The following is a 19,699-nucleotide window of genomic DNA, read 5'->3' as shown; positions in this document are numbered from 1 at the left end:
ACTACAGTTATGGTCTTTTATTCAGAGTAAGTATAAATATGTATTATTTTAACCAAACAGGGAGATCTGGCTAGAACATGTAGTAACTAAGATTCTTGGTCTTGTTGTAACCTGTAACTTTCCAACAGTCTGTTTCAATGTTTGCTTTCATGAATATTTTCTCTACTGCTCACTATTTAAAATAGAGTTCACCCATACTAGTGGGTGCATGTTGCTCTACACAGTACCTCATCTTCTACTGCAAGAGGTAAGAAAGGGGACAAAGAAACACATGTGCAGCATTGTACAGAAAAGAAAAAAACACACACAAATGGAAAAAGATATGCCCTCATGCTGCAGCCTCCCCTCTGACAGAAAGCAGAAGACTTCACAGAGCAGTTTGCTTCCCTGCAGGAGGGTCAAAGGTAAAACAAAAAGAAGCAGTGGAGCTATTTCTGCACTGATTAGAGTTGAAGCCTGTTCCTCCCAACTATCCCTCATATGGGAAAGTTTTGGAGAAGGTAAGAAACAGCAGGTGTCTTCTCCATTTAAACCACCAACCTGATCTTTACATAGTGATTTAATGGACACTAGCATAAACAGAAATTCTGCATTCTCTATCATAACCCCTCTGTCTGAAAAATCACTGTGCCTGGAGTAGCTGGCAGAGCTCCAGGGCAGCACAGCACATCATACTCCTCTGTTCAAAAAAATCCAGTGGACTCACAAATATTGTTTGATTTAAACACTTTCCCAGACCTCTGTCCCGTCTCACCCGCTAAGGCTTGAAACAGTCTTACAACCTCAGTGTCTGTTTGGACTGGTAAATCCCACATGGCTCTGGACTAACCAGCTACCCACAGGACCAGAGCTACCTAAAGCCCTTTTTAGGTCTGTAGCCAAAAATATAACAGATAAATAAAATGGTATTGTTATTCTATACCTCACTGCAAGTACTAATAGGTAATTTCAAATTGCAAATTTGAATCATGTCAGATACCTTGTTTTGTCAAGTTAACAACAGGCTTTTACATCAACGGCTTTATTACAGGAATCTAGAGCTCTGCTTTCAAAGGAAATGGCTTTTGCCTGCATCACATGTTACGCCTCCATATGGTGAGTTATAAAACCCTTTTCTTAGGCATATCCAGGAAAACTCAGAGTTGCTGACAAGGCTGACATAACATTCTGCTTTATCTCCTTAGTGGATGAACAGACTAAAATAGCCTTTTTCTCACAGAATGCTAACACAGTTCTGTTTCTATATATAAGCCCATGGATTTTCTGCAAATCTACTAGCACTACCATAACTTCTGCAGTCTACTTGGTGGTTTCTTTTCCTTTAGAAAATTTGAATATACTACTAGAACTTCTGATTTTAAATATTTTCAAAAGTTGCTTTACAAAGACAACTTTTTTTTACTGTACTCTGACATTTCGTAATTTGACAAGCATCTCAAAAAACTGACATGAACCTAACCATGCTAATTCACATATTTGGGCTGAATGTGTCAGCTAGAGAAGTGAAATTAAAGTTATACATATGTCTCAGTTTATCAAATGTCCACCTAATAATATCATACCCAAATCAGTTGCCAGCTTTGCTAGCTGTGGTAATGTCTAACCCTACCTGGCCAGGATTTAACCTGGTGAGCAGCTTTCAGAAGACTGCATACCACTGCCAGTCACATGAGCTATGCCAGCTCCCAAACACCTTCCTGTCCTTTATGGTTTTGCCTGAAGCATTAATAAATCCTCCCTTTGGACATATATTCTGCATACTGTGAATAGCTGATGGTATGCTAGCACCCTTCTCCTCACCTATTTCCAGTTCTGCAAACAATCCTTTATGCAAAACTTTTTTAGTAACCTGAAAATTATCTTAAGGGTCTTTTCCAATCTAAATTATTCTATCACCAAAAAAAAAAAAAAAAAAAGGTTTATTTATGGTAAGCTTTCAGCAGTCTTTCTTCTACTTTCTTCCTCCACATTTCTTCTTTCTGCTCTAGTGACTGGCAGGTTCTAACTACTTCCTCACTGTGGATGCAATTTCGAGATCTGATGTAATTCTGACAACAATAGACCACACCTTCCAGTGGAAAGTTTCTAAGGTGTGGTAACAATTACTGTGTCTTGTGCTTGGAGGGATGGGTAAATAGGTAAAATGCAGCTGGAATGGTAAATGCTATTACATAATAATGTACTCAGCTTGAGCTTCAATTGTCTACTAATGTAATAATTTTTGTTTTCTTAAAGCTTTTTTTTTGAAGTCCATTAGATCAACATAGGCTTTAAATGTGAGAATCTTCCTTTAACACTATTCAGCAACCGTTTTCCACTTCCTGGTAATTAGTAAATGCTGGCCTAGATATGCCAGAACTAGAGCAGAACGCAGGCAAAAGAAGCCTTAGATAAAGCCAGAGGGGAGGGGTACTGTGTCTTGTTTTCTAGCTCAACAACTTGTTTATGGTGCTTCTTTCTTTTGCAACTTGCATGTGGGTTTTAGGGCTTGTGGGTGTTTTTTTTAATTACTTAATTCTCCCTAAATACAGAAGATTGTACAATGAGAACACATTCACAGGCAGTTGTGCTGGCCATCACCTTTACATGCTTACACCAGATGTAAGTTTGCACAGAAAAACCTTGGCTAGCCAGACATGTGAAGCAGATTGTAATTTAAGGAGGAGGTGGGGTGGATGTTTGCATGTCAGATCTGGCATACTGACACTTGCATTTTCCTTGGTTACTCATGCACTGACTACCTAGAAATCACTTTTAATTCAGATAATTATACTGCTGTTCAGCTCTGATATTTTGCTTTTAATGATCCTGTATCTTGCTCACCTCCATTTACCGAGATGATATTGTTTTTTAAGAAGGGCAGTTTAAAAACTGTCACAGAAACTGAAACTGAGCCATTCAGGAAAGTGCAAGATGTTCCCTTCCCTAAAAACATCAAGCAGAATAAAAATGAAGAACAGATCTGGCAGTACAGTTTGCATTTGCCATTATTATTTGCACTGTCTGCATGCTGGAGGTGGCAAGAGAAATAAGTCTGCTCTGAAATCTCTTTTCATTGCTCCTGAATAGTCTAGTTTGTCCGTATATCCAAACCTCGCATTATTCAGACACTCCTACTATTTTCACCTCCTTGCTTTGTTTATCCATGATAGCATGACTGAGTACATTTCTCCCTTAACATGCAAGTAGGTGTTACAATTTATGCTTTGTTTTCTTAAATAACCTCCTACTACAGACTCCTTCTTCAAAACACAGTCTTCATTGCCCTTTTATTTTTTTCACAGGCATCCGTTGCAGTACCATTCACGTTGGCATTTCTCTAACCTCAAAAGAGAGGCCACCCGGGGTAGAACAGAGAAGTACTTACTTGCTACTTACAACCACAACCTTGATGTAGATAGCTGATTGAGGGGCCATGGAGAGAAAGGAAGAGTTCAGTCTTCAAACCCCTTCAATCCTTGTCCTTATTACTGAAACTCTGGGTAGTAGAAATACTTGTCCTTCTGGAATAGACAGTAATCACATTTCTACCTGGCCAGCACAAATCTCATCTTTTTTAGCCGATGCCAACCTGAGTGTGAACTGAAAACTTTATAGATGAAAGTAATAAAATCTTATCCTTCAAACCAATTATTCTTTACCATCGAACATTACATTTTCAACTAGTCAATAGAATGTGTTTTGCACATGTCTGCCCATAGCCATTTCAGGTTGTACTTCATGCTGATCTGTGACTACTGTTTTACAAGACAAAATGACAGAAATCTTCCATGATATGGTGCAAGAATTTCCAAACCAACTAAAAACTATGTACCTTGTAGATAAAAAAAAATATTATGTAACTTCAGAGAAAAAAAAAATTACTTACTTGACAGCTACTGCTGAAATAAAGTAGAGTAACTAGAGTCAAGATTAATACACTATGCTTACTATTGGATACACACTTTTCAATTAGATCTGCTATTTCCCAAATACATGGATAGTATTTACATTACAGATTAATTGTCCTTGGAGTGAAAACATTCTGAAAACTCTGTCACAGGTAAGTATCTTAAACTAAATGTTTAATTTTAAACTCTTGTATTCAGTTATATTTCATCACATCCTACTGGACAGTATTTTTCTATTAAACATCTTTTGGAATTGGTTTTGTTCTGCTTCATTATTCTTAAACATTCTGTAGAGGAAGTTCACAGGATAGGGATTTATCATGCCTTTCCAAATAAAAAATACCTCACCTAAACTCTGCTGTCATAACAGTCACAAGGTCTCCCATCCCAGCTAATGTGCCTGTTGTAAGAAACAAGAAAAATATTGTACTTACAAGCTTACAATCTTATAACCATAAAGAGACAAAGCTAATCATAGACTATCTTAATTCAAGTACCCCATATAGCTTGCCTAAAGAATATATGCTCTGCCAGAGGTCAGTGCAGAGATCTATGCAGGAAGCAGACATTGAGATAAAGTATTTTTATTTCCCTGCTGTTCATCTTCAGGTGAAGCCACTTACCTCCTTTGTAGGAAGCCACTTTATGCTCTTGTGTATAAAACAGGGAAGACTCAAGTTTACTCTGAGTTTGCCGCATGCAGAGACTGTTTTGTAATGTAAGTTTGTCAAAGCCCTCTGCATTTGAGGAATGAAAAGGTTGTGGTAATAAGGCAGATTTTTTTTCTGATATAAAGACCCAGCAAGCTTATATTGATTCATCAGTATGAGACAGCTTCTACTAAAATAAAAATTTTGTAACCCGAGCTATGTTCATGTTTTTTTGATTGTCCTGGAATCTGGACCCTTCAGCCTATCACAGATCTGTTTTTTAAATGTATAATTCTATCAATAGTTAGATACCTCTGTTTGCTGACCATGAGAACTAAATTATATGAATCACAAATCATCCGGCTTGCTTCAAAAATCTAAGCTCTTCAACTCTGTGTTAGTTAGCTTTTCATCACTGTCATTATAAAAATGGATATGTAGCTGAAAATGGGTCATGTAAAAATAAAAAGACCTTCCAGAAATGATGCCCCAAGACATAACCAGTCATTTGCGGAAAAAAAAAGACTCTACAACTTGAACGGAGTTATAAAGCGTGGACCTTACAGACAGTAATGAAATATAATAAATCCCTTTTGACTGCAAAAGAATTTCCTTAGGGAGAGGAAAAGGGGGGGAATTGGTACAGAGAAATGATTACTTGTTTTAAGATTTATTTACATATTTACTTATACAAAACTGTTTAGCAACTTATTTACTTATTTATAGTGTTTTTTAATATTGTTGAGAATCCTGCTTGCTCAGACTGTTCTGTGAAATTCTACACAGGACTACAGTATTCATCAAAACAAAACAGTTCACTGTGAAAATCTACCAGGGGCTACAATGTTCAGCAAAATATTATGCTCTGTCCTTGAGAAACAGGTGGCTGACACTAACTAGTTGGAATTTTGCTAATGAGTAGAGATAGTCATAGACGAATGGTAGAAGTTCTATTGGTTCTCTTAGATAAGATAGAAAAATAAACCAGCTGAAAAACACTCTTGTTATTCAAGAAATTGGCCAAGAGAATCTGCGCATGCTCCGTGGAAAAAACAGGGTGAGAAAGACTACAAGCCTTCCTCCCAAAGACCCCCGAAGACGACCACCAGGAGGCAATGCGCAGGTGCAAAGAGAACATAAACTGCTGACACCATTCTTTCTAACTAACCCAGCCTTACTCATGCATATGTATGTTTGTGTTATGTAATCCAATGAATATGGATATCCACACTCTATGAGTTTTTGGTAAAATGTGCAGTGGGTGTGCAAGCTTTGTGGAGAAATCCCCCTGCACCCCAGCACCAGAGTAAACATACCTGCTTTATAAATCTATTAGAGTTGTAGAGTCTTTTTTTTTCCACAAATCACCAGAACCCTTAAATATCTGTATTTCAGTGGGTTCAGTGGAACTATAGTGACTCGAGTAATTATTTTTATGGTAGTCAATGATGAGAAAATATTTCTGCATATTTAGTAATGCTTTATCACTCATTCTTTAGACACTATAATAGTTTATTTTTCAATTTATACTTACAAGTTTGGTCTCAGGAGATTAGTGGTATTTTACATATTCATATAAGCTCTTAGTTTTCTAAATGTAGTGTCATGAATAACTGTCATCACCCAAGAGGGATGTAAAGCCTACCAAGTTGTGGTTTGTTTTTTTTTTTAATTGAATAAACTTATCTCACACCAGGGATTTCTTGGTTTTAACTGTCTCAAATTAATTACTGTTGCTTAGTAGATTCATAAGCTATCCAGTATTTCCTGAAGAGACATAGAGTCAGAACTCTTTTTAGAAAAGCGCATCTAGAAAATAACATTTGCTCACTACAGATAATGCTTCCCACTGACTATGTTAACAGCTAATATTTCTTGTATCTTGAACAATTACAGTCTTAGAAATATTTACAATTTTTCTTTATCTTTCCTTTTTTCCCACCTTCTCCCATGGTGTCATATGAGATCCGACTGTGTATCACCAACTTTTTGAAATGTCCTGGATATAATTTGGAGCCAGGCTGTTTTCACATGAAATTATTTTAATGGATTTTGAGTAAGAAGATCTTACTCCATCTACTGAATGTGGTTTGTGTTAGCTTCACCTTTCAAACTGAATGCATGAAGTCTCCTGATAATTTACAATGTATATATACTATGAGGTGATACCTAATTTAATTTATGCTATGAAAGTATGATCCAGTTCCCATAGAAAAAAAAAAAACAAAAACCACATTGTGTTGGCTTAATAAAAAATGTATTCAACTCTAAAAGGGCAGGACTCCGTTATATGAACAGAAAGAAGTATGGTATTTCTTTCAGTACTTAAAGTGACAATGAAAATTCAGGAATCTTTTATTAGAGAGGAGAGAGATAAAGACATTATACCAGTGAAGTCAGCAGAGATAAACTGATATAAAGGCTTTCAGATGAATCACACTATTCTGACAAATGATGCAAAACCATAGTAGTTGTTACAGCCTCGGGTTAAAATCAAGACACAAAATAAAAATGTTTTGCATGATAGAGACTCGACTGCATTTATGAACATAAGAACATATATTTAGCTCAGCATTTTCATCTTTTTAATTTTATATTTGCATTTATGATCTCATCTAGGTTTCCTACCCTTGTTTTCTTAGCAGTCGTAAACCTGCTGTACTCTGTTCTTAGGGACTTTGTGAGCTATTACGGATTCTGCTTGGACAGTGTACGTTTCAATCCTGATGGAACACTGCACCAGTGCTATAAACTGGCTTTTTGTTTAACTGATACACTACAGCTTTCATACTTTTCAAACAGTACTTCATGTAGGGATAAAGAGTTCCCTAAAATCAACCTTGGCCACCTCACTAGAGGTCCAGAGGCCTTCTCATGCTCTGTACACAGTGTGTTGGACAAAAGCCTTCCTGAAGTTTCTGGAATGCTGTTCTCGCTCCCTTGGTTCTTCCAGAGGGAAGTATAACAGCTGAAAAAATTGAATAATTCTGTGCTGTTAGGACTGTGTGTGACTGGGCATTCGGATCCACCTGTAATTAGCTATGAAACCCTTTCTGAAAGCTTCCGCATTGCATGGACCAGACTGAAGCCGTTACCACTTGGTAAGTATGAAATGAAGTGGCACCCATTTGTTTCCCCCTCAACTAAAACTCTCTGCAACATTAATCTCAAATACGATATTAACTGTGTATCAAGATCCACCCTGTAACAAAGCTTGTCCTTAGCATGTGAATAATCATCACCAATGAAATGTGGAAGCAGAATGTATCAAAGCTTCAAATACTTTTATACTTGCAAAAGACAGAGCGGGACACTTTGCCAGAATCTGAATTTTTGGAAAATCCTGCTTAAAGATAGAAACTTTTGACTAGTAGCCACCACTAGAAAATAAAGTTGCTGAGCCTACAGTCAGATTATACATTTTTTCTAGTCAATTGATCTGGTTTTACAAGTGAAAAAGTGTATCAGATATTCAGCTCAGCTGTTCTTTGGTGGGACAGTTCACATAACTGGGAACTACAAAGACAGAAAAAAATCACATGTTCATTTCAGCATTGAGGTGCTTCATTAAAAAGGCTATACATTAAACATGGAATGTAAATATTAATTTTAGAAGAGAGGCAAATGAGGCACTACTAGTAAAGACAGTGAATAAGGAAACAGCTGAGATAGATTTGATTCATATATTAGGAATAACAATATAACCCAAGTAACGTTAAGTTTCCCAGCATTAAGTAACCTTAATTTCATTCTACTTCTCTAATACAGACATACATGTTTACCACAGGGCAGATATCCACTATGTTGAACACTAAAATTATGTATTTTTTATACAATTCTTGATATCAGCAGTCTATTTTAAAAAGCCAGATTAAGGTAATGGAATGGTTTGTGTTTAGGGTCTACAGCAGATTGGAGTCAGATGCAGTGTCCGACTGGATCCCCAGCACTAAACTGAACCTTATTAATGTGAGACATTTTGTACTGGGGAGCGTAATTGCTCTCAGGTCTGTCTGCCATCCACTGAAACAGCGTATTTACCACTTTTCTGTAGGTGAGAAAGTGAGTACCAAAATCATGACTCAAGCTGTCTACCAGGTTTTATGGTTCTGTATTGCTGGGAGCTTGTGGAGAGCAGCAGTGACCAGGGAAGATCTTCTGCTGCCCAGACCTCAGCAGCCCAATCTCAGCAAAACCTGAAGCAAAGGCCAATTCCTCTGAATTACCCCACTTGCATAAGGCCAGTAACGAATTTTATGCCCATGGATGTTGTGCGTGGTGGAGCCAGGGACCCCACCAGTGCTTCCCAGCCATGCTGTGTCATTTCCCCCTTCAAGGGTGTAGTGCTACGGCCTGAAAACAGGCCCTGAAACAACGCTGACCTCTGGATGAACCTCACAACCAAACGTTATCCATCATTAGTATCTGCTAATTAGTAAAACCTGTATTACCATTAGTGTTTATTAATTACTATCTGATCTTTAACGAAATATGTATGCTCGCTAGTGAAAGGTGCAGCTTAGAATATAATCAGTAGTGAGAATGAAATGCTGAGAGAATGTATCCAACTTTCCTTGTTTAGCCTTGTTTAAGGCTGAGAACCCAAGTGTTCGGCCTTGTTAGAAACTCCCTTGGTTCTGCCCCCCGAGCCCTGGCCAGGCTTTGGGTGGAATCCAACAGGAGGATGAAACCGGGTGTTTTCCACCCAAGACAAAGGTGACAGTTATTGTGGCCTGATGATTTTGGTATATAAATCTGGACCCTCTTGCAGTGACTTTGGAAGCCTCACCTACAGGTGGAGGCACCGCACAGGACTTCCCACTTGCTGGGACAGGCTCTCCAAATCCTCGCTGTAACTGGGGCTCCCAGCGACTGCAGGTCTGGATGATGGTAACGTATGCAAGTGGTGAGGGATCCTTCTTAATCACTATTGTCCCCCTCGTGTAGTAATGATTAGGTGCATTGCCATGCTCATTCTTATTTTCTATAATAAACTGTATATAGTAATAATTAAGTGTACCATTCTGTATTTTTCTTATTGCTTATTTTCTGTAGTACTTGCTTGTATCCTTTAATTATTAACAGTAAGATAAACCTACTGTTTTCACTCTGCTGTCTGAGTTTAGTTGACATCCTTAATCAGCAAAACAGAGGGGAGAAGGGTGGCTAGCCAGACACAGTGCAGCTCCAAGCATCTGCCATCCCTCCTCAGCAAAGGCGTGCTGCCAGCTGACTGAAACTCAACCCCCAAATGAACTGTTAAAGCATAAAGATGGACGTTATGAGTTAACATGCAACATTTGAAAACATATTCTCCTATTTGAAAATTCTCCATATATTTTGCTCAATGAAAATGGTTTGTGAAGGGAAAGACATAATAGTTGTTTATAAAAGTGGCAGTATTCATTATCACTGTGAAATAAAAGCACATCCTGAAAAAAGTAAAATTATCTAAATTATGAGAGAGGTGGTTGAACCCCACAGTGGTGGCATTTAAAACTGTAAATATTGGAATGAAGCAAACGAGCATAATGCCTTTCCACAAAACACTACTCATAATAACTGACATTTTCAGTCCTTATTTTAACGCCACATTGTATGTTAAATACTATTGCCACATCAAAATACAAATTTCAGATTTCAGTTGTTACAGAACAGAGTTGTTCCTCACTACCTTGGGGAAAGACGTCAATGTCAAACAAAGTTAACTCACCACCAAAAACCAGCTTGTCTTCTATTATCGATGGACTACAAAGAAATAAGAAGACATTTGTACAGAGGTTAAACAGATTTGCAGTAGAGTCTATAGTACCTTTCTGGGGACATCTGCATGTATTATTATTATATATTATATTTTGTCTGTGTTGTGTTGAGCCCATCAACTGTGAATCCAGTTTTGGGCAATGAATGTCTGAGGTTTATTAATAAGAAGTACTTTTAATATTTACTCTGCTAACAACCAAAGCCAGTTTTGCATTTCAAAAGGAACCATTCTATTTATTCCCTCATTAAACAACCTATTTTTTAGCTGGAGACAGGTTTCATATCTTGAAGTGTTAATATTTAAAACTAATGTCTTATGTTGAGGATGTTACCTACTGATTAAAACAAGGATCCAGCTCAGCTGGTCAAGTTACTTTACATCTCTCTGAGATGTCAGCACCCCTAAGATGAGATTGATAATACCTGCCTCCTTTATGCAAAGATGGGACAAGTTTTATTAGCTTTTTATAATGTTTAAATGAAGGATATTGATCCTGTGATGTGAAGGAAGATTTTGTTCTTCCTCCTGACCAGCATAGGATTTGTGTTTCACAGTCTGAAGCTGGGGTAGTTGAGCTTTAGCCTATTGATCCACTGATTCACTCAGACATTAAAGTAAAATAAGCAGCATGTAGCTGAGCATTTATACATCAAAATCTCTACTGTGAAGGATAAATTGATTAAGTAGCTCCCACAAAGTTAAGCTTTTGCACTAAATAATACAATTCACATGTGAGGCAGAGCAGCTCTTTCTGAGTTTTGCTGTTACTGGTGACTTTTCTCGGTCTGTCACCACCCTGAAGGTGAAAGTCCTGCTACCTGTGACATTTTTAGGGCTTAACAGATTTTTTTTATGTTTATATTCGTTCTCAGAAAGTATTTGCACAAGACTTTACAAGCATGTTGTTTCCAGTGAAGGAGATGTGTTTATTTATTCTCAGATTGCTTTTGGACTTCTAGAAATTTCCAGATTAACAGTTATATCTGAGTTATATTCCTGACTCCAAGCTTAAGCAGAACAAGCTAATTGCTAAGAGACTTCATGTACACAGAGCTATTAATTGTGATTATAGTATAATACACAAGAAAGTTGACAGATTAAATTGTGTTATCTGGCCTTAATCAACTCACATGGACTGGGGTTGTAAACTTTATTTCCCATCACATGACTTCTCTGTGTGTTCCTTGGTAGTCAGCCTTGAAAGACACCAGTTATAATCCACAAGTCCTATTAAATATTCATAAATGTTCAACTTTGATGGTGACTGGCTGAGCACCCTGTACTTGATGTTCTCTTTCACCCTGAAGTAATTTCCCTTGATAAACACTGATGAGAATGCAACCAAAATTAATTGACACAATTTCCCTTTTTCATTCTCGGTGTAGTTGCTCTTGGTTTTACTCTGTTTGCACATGCCAAGGATCAGTTGTCTTAGGGAAGGACTTATTCTGCCCAAGAGGGAAGGCTCCTTGTTAATCACAACATCTTTCCACAGGCATTTCTGTGACAATCTCCTCCAGTTGTCCAGAAGTCATTTGCCAGCCATTTTCATACTCAAGGATTAATCTTGTGGTGTAAAAGCTTATAAAATTGAAAGCTGTGGTCACTGTTAGCAGTCAAGATTTCCACCTTTCCTTTCACACAACTGTGTAACTTCCTCCTGAAAAGATGCTTTTCATAAAACAGATATTTCTGACTCTGTTTTAAGCAGAGACAGTTAGGAGTACTATTTTGAAAGGTACTTTTTAGAGCTTTAGTTGATGTCTAAGAGCCATGGTATCAGAAGCACCATCATGAGGTTTGGCAGTACTTCATCTCTCCTAAACAGAATTGATAGCACTGATCTGTCTCTAATCAAAGTCCACCCAATATTTAGTGATGATACCAGCTTTACTTGCTTAAAAATAACAGCACTAATTGCTACATTCCTGAAGGTTTTTACAACGTTTGATAGAGACTTCAAAACAAGAAGATAACCAGAAAATAGAAATTTACTTTTGTAAAGCTTAACTTTGTTCATGATTGCATTATGTACACAGAATGCTTTCTGCAGACATGCCTCCAGCTTACATATTATTTTCTTGCTCAAAGCCCTCCAAAGATTGGTATGTCAACGTGGCTTTATACAAAAGCAGCCTCCAGGGCCAAAACTGACACTTGTAAGGCTGGAAATTCTACCGTAAAAGGTCTTAAACATATGAGTGTGTCACTTTATACTTAGTGTAAGTTAAAAAGCATCATCATTATATTAAGAATTGAAAATCTTTTAAATTCCCTTCTGTTTTACAGGAAACTTGTCACAGTGCTACTAAAGATTCACAGGTTTCAGCAATTTTCAAAAGCTTCTCTGCAAAAATTTCCAATCTTCTTCCCTTCCATTCACCAGGCAATATTCCTGTTTTCTGCTGTAGCTGCAAGAGCCCACCTGGTTGTCTTTAGTTTGCATGAGCAAGACCATGCAGAGATAATCAGACAAATGAACCTGCCAGGGAACAGACAGAGTCAACGAGCATCAAGAAAATTGGAGCATTTGATTCTCTCTGATCTCATCTTTCAGCTCACTGGTTGCTGCAAGGCCAACTCTGCTGAGTTCCTCCTGCTACAGGTCTTAAGATGTCTGAGCACCTTGCAACACTGAGCTCATCCTTTGTAGGTTACCTGTGATCAAACTGTAAGGGAAATAGGCTCTGAGGCATTTTTGAAGGGAAAAAAAATTACAGTTTCCCTTTTTTTTTGTTACTGGAATTGTATAGCAAACTAATCTATTCCCTGTTGATTGGATTTTCAAAGTAAAGCCACAATTTTAACATTCAAATAGGTTTTTCTTTAATAATAAATCCTTAATAGCAGGTGTTTGGAAGTATTTAAGCCTTAAAGGAAAGGAAAAGCTTCAGGTGCTTTTGAAAATATAAGCAGGTCTCTGTATTTTTCACATTAACCAGCCATTTTTGTTGGAAAATGCATGGGGTCAATCTTGTTGCTCCAAAGTTTCTAGATCAGGAGATAAAGAAAACAGTAGGGCTTGCCTGTCTTGTTCATCATTTGGGGAGAATTTATGCTTCTTTAGACAACTATTGGGCCATGATTAGGTGTATTGCAGTTAAAAAACAGAGATGTATACAGTGATGCACACAGAGATCAGTCTATCGGGATTTACTCTACAGCCAGACTGGTAAGTGAGACGTGAGGGGAGCATTTGTACAGAGAAGCACTTTTTTTCTGCAGATGGTAAAACTTTCACATTACAAAGCAGACACAGAAAATGAAGCACCAACCATGTCTTGGGCAGTATGTATTCACAGGGCGGAGCAGATCTGAACCAGGGATGCTGCACATCTAGGGATGACACAGGAGTGGGGAGATGAATGGAAGTGCTAAAACAGCTGTTAGTGCAATTAGGAGATGGTCTGTGCCAGAGCGGGCATCGCTGTCAGAAAGGATCTGCTTCCTTAAGGCTCTCCATACCACTGTCTCCAGATCACAAACCAAGAGCTCAGCCACTTGTACCCACTTGTGCTCAAGGACTATTATTTCTATAATATCGTATATATCGTTTATATCATGTAAACTAACGTAGATCAAGAAATTACTTGATTAGGTACCCCGCTGTGCTCTCCAGTTGAGGTGATACTTGAGGGTGGACATCCTTCTCCGTGCAGCAGCTATAGGGTTACTGTTTGCTGTTTAGAGATGCAAAACAGATACACAGATACAACAATGCAACGGGTACAACAGAACAGCCTAACTCAAAACCTCCTGAAGTTAGTGGAGTGAGTCCCACAGATTTCAAGGGGATTTTGCTCAACCTCGGAGGACCAGATTTTTCCAAAGATATTTAGATACTCAATGGGACTTTCAGAAGTACCTTAATAGTTTAAGCATCTAGTTGCCATAAGATTTAGGCACCTAATTTTCTTTTCATTACATATTCTTCTGAAAATGTGATGTCTGGGCCAGCTGCATTTCTACGGATGCAAAAATCTCTGAACACTGGACTCTTAGCAGTTTGCAAGAAAGCATGTGGTGTGTCAGTAAGCAAGCTCAAGAACACTAGCTCTGTAGTCTGCCTCCTTTTTGAAGCTCACCCAATCAGCCTTGGGTGTTAATGAAATTCCAGTGCGTGAGTACATCTGGCTGACATGATTAAAAATAACTGTAAATAAAGATATCAAAAGTAACTCGTTGTCCTCTCCATTCCACATTAATTTTTATGTTAGAAATAACATATATTTGTAATTATTACTTGTGGAGGAAAGAAAGGAAAATTTTAAATCCACTTTAAATTTTGCCTTTAAAAGACTGAATTTAGGTCTTTTTTATTTTCCATAGTGGCTGAAAAGTTCTTGTACATGCTATTTATTTCCTATTTGTTTATTTTTTAAATCCTTCCTTTAAAGCTCTGTCTCCCTCTTCTTTTTCATGGGAATCTTTAACCATGAAAAAAGAGGAGCAGACAGAGTTAGGGTAAAGGATACCAGTTTATTTAACTTGGCGTCTGAATGGACCTATGTATTTGTTTATGATTTGCAAGGTTTCTGCTTTCATCCAGGCAGAAAATGGTTGCTAAGCAGCAGCATTGCTTTTTAAAAGGCAGAGCCAGGGCCTGATCCTGCACTGACTTGGACATATGGTTATTCACAGGGTTGTGCCCAAGAAAGGTAATTTATACCTCCCACCTATGCACTAATATACATCTCTGTATAACTCACATAGGTATGTACATGTGTGGAGATACATATATGTACATGCTGAGATAAAAAGAAATTATGTTTGTGTCCTTGTATACATTTTTGTGAGTATTGGTACAAATTGACTTAAAACCTAGTATCTGTCCTCTTAAATTAATTAATAATTACCTAAACTGTAGTGGTGGTATGAAGCTGGTCTACTGATTTTTTTGCCTTAGAAAAATACTTCATAAAAACCTTTCATCAGGTTTGGTTTGTTTCTCAACAGACTTCAAACATAAAAGTGAAAAGCTCTGAAGCAAATCAGAGAAGTTTGTAGTATATACAAAAACTATCACATAACATATCAGCCTTTCTTGCATTGTCATGCCTTTGCCATTATTTTTATTAAAAATTATTCATTTGTTGAAATGTATGCAAGTGTGCAAGATGCATGAAACTGTAAAAACATTTGGGGGTTTTGCTCATTAATCTGTTGCTGAATTTTTACATTTGAACACAGCAATCAGGAGGATGCATTGCTGCCTTCTCAGCTCATAAAACAGACCAAAAGCCTTAGAGGAGATGAGTGCAAATATACAGATTTCATATATTTATCATATGTATATAATATGGATATCATATGATTTTAGATGTGCAGGTGATGTGACTTCAGCAAATTCATTCTAAACTGCTGGGAAGCCACCATTTCCATGTAGTCCCTAGGACTGCTGTGCTTTTAATCTTCAGAGTGCTTATACACTTTACCTAATCCTCAGTATTACTCTTGAGAGACAAGTCATGTATCTGGGTGCTGGGAAGCCAGCACCTGGGAAGCCAGTCAAAGCACTGCTGTGGCTTTTTAAACCTGTAAGAGGGAGTTAGATTGAGGAGAGGTGTCATAAATTCCTCACTTCATGAGCCTTGTGGTAAATAGGCTGAACTGCAACCCATAGAACTAATGTATGAAGTCCCTCGGATGCAGCGCAGATTGCCAGGTGACTTGGGAGGAATCACATAGTTACCCACATCTTGTTTTCTTCGTGTGTTTAATGCAGTGCTCTGGCTCGGCTTTGTAGGCACCTGGGAGACACTGTGATAACAAACAGGGTGACACACCCATGCCAGGCCAATCAGTCTTGGGATCACAGCAGGACTACCCACAGATACACACTTGGATAACTCTGTCTTCAGGTCACTGTGTTCTCTCTTCTCTCCACCACTGTCTGCATCTTTGTGGCAAATCACAGTCACTAGAATTAAATGACAGGGAGCTGAACATTTTCAAATGTAGCCACAGTCTCTGACAAGGAACAAGGTAATTTTTAAAACAAGCTTCTGCCGTGCTGTCTTTCCCTGCTGTATTTATAAAAAAGAGACTTAAGTGAGCAGCTGAGAGGACTGCAGCTTCTTTGTACCACTGGAGAAGTTTGGGGCATCAAACAAAGGCTGGGGCCACAGTCTTGTCCAAATAAGCCCCTGTGTGCAGTTTCAGGAACCCAGAAGACAAATGGGATGACACTGCTTCCAAAGGGCACAAAGAGTTCCCTTTGGAGGTACATCCAGGTCAGGTTAGACCCCTTGCACAAAAGTTGGAGCAAAACCAAACAAGGTTCAAAAGCAAATGCTCTCACGTTGGTGTGGCACAAAGACCAGGCTGCTATACCTCTGTCTGAAGTACTACAGAAAGAGGACAAGGAAAAGCTGGTCTTAATCATGAGTGGTTGTTTTGCTAATCCAGATGGGATTACACAAAATACTTCAATGAGAATTTCAGTCTCACCCTGTACCTCTGTTTATTGTTTTTTCAGCCTACCCACTTTCATAGGCTTCAATACTTAATTAACTATATATGAACACATTGCCACAAAAGTGGGAGTGTAGCCTAAACTTCTCAATTTTTCCCACTGCTGCTAACATTAATTTGTTTCTACCAGGTGTTCTATCAAAAAACATTTTAACCACTCTGATGCTTGACTTGGTCAGAGAAGGTCTAGACTGCCTGGTTATCTAAAATAGCTCCAGCAGCCCTCCAGTAGCTGTGTTTCACTATTGCTTAAATAAGGCAAATTTTGTACCTCCAACATGAATTCTAGATGTATGCAATCCTATGTATTACTTCTCCAGTATTCTGTAACATCGTGTAAAGACCAGAGTTTAAACCAACTTTGCACCACAACCTTCTCAGCATGTGAAAACTTAATGTTTTGCCCAAATCTCCAGTTCTTGAGAGAATTTATTGCTGTTTCTCTTTGGTTTTGAAAAGCAAAACTGACTGAAAGTATATTTTTAAACAGCCAGTGGGAAGTTAAAAAGAGAAGTCATACACATGACTCACAGTCCTGGAAACAGCTGTACTGCTTTTGGTGACAAAGGGATGGGTTTATGTCTTACATAACTTCAGGAAAATCAATATGCAGCAAATGTACTGAGCCAGAAAGGCATTTGACCCCAAATTTTAAAAATAATACAAGCTGTCTCATCTTATATCTTTAAATGGGTGTTCTTTGTCCCTCTAAATACCTTACTTTGTGTCACGTCCAGAGAAAAGGGTAAGCAATGTGTTTGCAGTAGATTGAGCCACTTGGGAACAGCATAGATCAGAAGAGGTTCAGAGTTAATCACTGCTGTATCGTGAGTGTTTAATAACATAAAGAATATGTTGGTCAATAAAAAAAATACCACATCTCCAAGTTACATCCAGCCTAACTGCAGACACCTTCATGAGAGATAAGAAGGGCTATATGGTACACCTGCATCTGTACAGCAGCTACCTTCCTCTGGCCATCAGCCTCCAGAGATCTCTAGAAGTATTCTCAAATCCGTTCATTTCCACACCTCCAAAGTACCAAGGAAACAAGAGCAGAAATGCTGGTTGTCTCTCTTAGGCACAAACTCTATTTAATACCAATAATGTTGGACCATGAAAGAGTAACCTCTTCTTCAGTACGTATTTGAAATGGTTATTTCTGTGCCTGGCTGTAGTTTGTTTCCCAAGACCCCTAAAAATGTTTTATCTTACGTTTATTGTTACAGTATTCTGTTCACATACACTACTACTCAAAACTCAAGCAAATCCAAATATCTGAGATATATATTTAGCAACCCCAGGCCTATTTATATAGTGGCTATAAGAAAGGCCCTTAGGCCAATAGTCCCTCTCGCCCAGGTTTCTGCCTCTGGCAGTGACAAACAGAAATGCTCTTTTGGGAGAGCCCATGAGCCTGACCACTTTCCATGGTCCCTCCTGCTGCCCAACACCCACAGCTGTGCTAGGGATCTTAGAGGATACATCTCTGCCAGTGCAGCACAGCACCCATCCAAGTCCCTGAAACCTGCAGTGCATCTGATTCACATCCACTACCCCCAGTCCCACAGCAGGAGGAGAAGGCAGAAGGTGAGGGATTCGGGATTTTTCCACAGAGCTGACTTCCTTCAGCCACACTCAGAACATGTGTTTTCCCTATCTAGGAACAGTTTTCTTGCCACGTGATCTCCTTGTTCCTCTAGATACGGCAGCATCTGCATGCAGGTGGTCTGAGATAGGAGAGCAAGTGTTTCTGCATCTGTCAATGGGTTTGTGAAGCAGTAACATCTGACTTCATCAGCTGCTTCTCTGTCCTAAACTGTGAGTAAAGGAGGGAGGCAGCAAGGAGCTCAGGATCATGCAGAGAGAGTTCAGAAGTGAATGGTGTTGAGAGGTTTGGTAATAAAGGAAGGCTTTACAGGGAGAGGACTAGAGGTGTGCCTGGGAATGTGAACAGAGACTGGAAAAATGGCTGTGGATTATAATGAGCTAAGCAAGTCCTAAAATAAGGAAGAGTCAGGACCAGCAAAGTCGACTTTGTCAAGAGTTAGTTGGTGGATGAAGATTAATTGAGTTTGTAGGTAGAGAAGGGTAAAGGAAAATCATGGGAGGGCTACAGCCGAAAGATGTCAAAAAGTGTTAAATATATCTCCTTCACGCTGCCTGGTTGGCTTGTTTTTCAATTCTGAAATTCAGAAATCCTGGAAAGCTAGCAAGTGTTTCCTTCTTTTATTTCCTCCACCAGACTTTTCACTATGATCATGCCATCACCCATTCTTTCACCAAATACACAGTTTCCCAGTTTATTAATTAACATTTAATTTTTCAAAGAGGTAGCTAGGAAGCATAGGAAGAGACTACAGTAATACCTGCAGCTAGCCAGTTATTTTGGCCATCAGCCATCATTGATGACTTAACAAATCTCAAATATTTAATCTTGCTCAAATGCTAATACACCTTTCTCGATATTTCCTCCTTAAAATCATGCTGGGTTATCCATATTCATAAGGTGGTCCTCTTCAAAATGGTTATATAATTAAGAAGCATACATGCATGACTCACATATAATTCTTTGCATCCCAACAGAACAATAGCTTTAGAGTGGAAGTGTTGACAGAGGACTTGGATGATCCAAATTTAACTCACAATTTTGCTACATTATTCCTTTGTAATCTGAACCAATGATTTAGCCTTTATGAGCCTCAGTTTCTTAAGCTGTAAAATCAGTCTATAAATCTCTGTGAGTTGTTGTGAGACTACAATCATTAATCTTGGTGATGCAATCAGATACTACAGTGAGGAAAACTTCAAGAAAAGTAACTAAAGTAGAATTTGAAATAACAACAAGGCATAATCTTGATTCACTCATAAAAAGGGAATGACTACAAAACCAAAAGGGATCCAGCTTTCACTTACAGATA

Source organism: Athene noctua, chromosome 5 (assembly GCF_965140245.1).
Source record: "Athene noctua chromosome 5, bAthNoc1.hap1.1, whole genome shotgun sequence".
In the NCBI taxonomy this organism is placed as follows: domain Eukaryota; kingdom Metazoa; phylum Chordata; class Aves; order Strigiformes; family Strigidae; genus Athene; species Athene noctua.
Note: the sequence above shows the minus strand (reverse complement) of the source record.